Genomic DNA, 1,341 nt, shown 5'->3' with positions numbered 1-1,341 from the left:
TACAAATGTACCAAAGCCTGTTCTCAAACAGCAGCACCACGCATTCCATTCACTGCTTCATTGTATCTGTCCTTGTAGGTGTAACAGTATCAGGGTATCTCCATGCAGCTTTTATTTCTTCTAGGGTTTTCACTGTAACATTTGGACAGCTTTCCTGGTTGTATTCATTACGCTGTTCCCAAAGTAAAAGGAGAACTTCTCAGGCCACTTGAAGTTAAAGATCACCTAAAGCAACGCAAGCCTGGTCATAAGACTGAGTAAAGCCCATTCACTATATCCTCGAGATAGAACTTTCTGGACTCACACTTTCACACGGACTTTACTTTTTGGCAATTTATGGATAGCTTCACAAACTGTATGCTGAATGTCATGTTTGGCTAGTGTTACACCTCTTTGCCGGGCTTCCCTGTTGGCTCAGCAGTAAAGAACACACCCGCCAATGCAGGAGACATGGGTTCGATCCCTGGGTCAGGAAGATCCCCTGGAGAAGGAAATAGCAACCCACTCCAGTATTCTTGCCTGGGAAATCCCATGGATAGAGGAGCCTGGTGGGCTATAGTCCATGGGGTCGCAAAAGAGTTGGACATGAACTTAGTGACTAAACAACAACAACAACACACCTCTTTTGCCTCTTATGCTGTCACTGTAATTTACTGATCTTCTCTGTTAGCATTATTAAAAAGGTACAAGTTTCTGTTTTATTGTAATTTCTACAGTTTTCTAGAGGTTTCATCTCCTAGGAGATGAGCAATTGGGTCTGTGTACTTAGCACAACTCTCAAGGACATTGGGCTAATTAATCATTTTGAAACACTAACTTGAACCCTCCTTCTATCTGGCCATTATGCATGGCCATCAGTACTGATTTGTCTTGCCTACGCTTTGAACATAATATACTTTGTTATTTTTGGAATTACTTGACTTATGCATGCTTGTCTAGTTTATTCTTTCTTAATTGCACTAATAGAAGCAAGTATAGATTTCTATCTCATATACAGACAAATATTTGATCAAAGAATATAAAAATATTTGCTTCTTTGGGAAATGGCATGTTTTGTGACAAAAGCACAGATGAAGGAGCCAAATGACCTGGATTCAAATGTGGAGTCGTTTCCCCCCACCCCCCACCCCCCCCACCGCCAGGAGCTGTGTAACCTTGGAGAGGTCACTTAACCTCTTGGTGCTGGGCAAAGGTGTATCAGTTACTGCCACTGGTGAGCAATTTTTAGTAATGGCAGACCTATGTTATTTTTAAATTGTTAGTTCACACTTATATTCCTACTATAACAAATTTTGCTTGCAATATCCCACTTTTTAGCAAGTGTGGGTTTCTTGAGTACTC

Source organism: Muntiacus reevesi, chromosome 2, assembly GCF_963930625.1.
Source record: "Muntiacus reevesi chromosome 2, mMunRee1.1, whole genome shotgun sequence".
NCBI classification, from domain to species: Eukaryota; Metazoa; Chordata; class Mammalia; order Artiodactyla; family Cervidae; genus Muntiacus; species Muntiacus reevesi.
Note: the sequence above shows the minus strand (reverse complement) of the source record.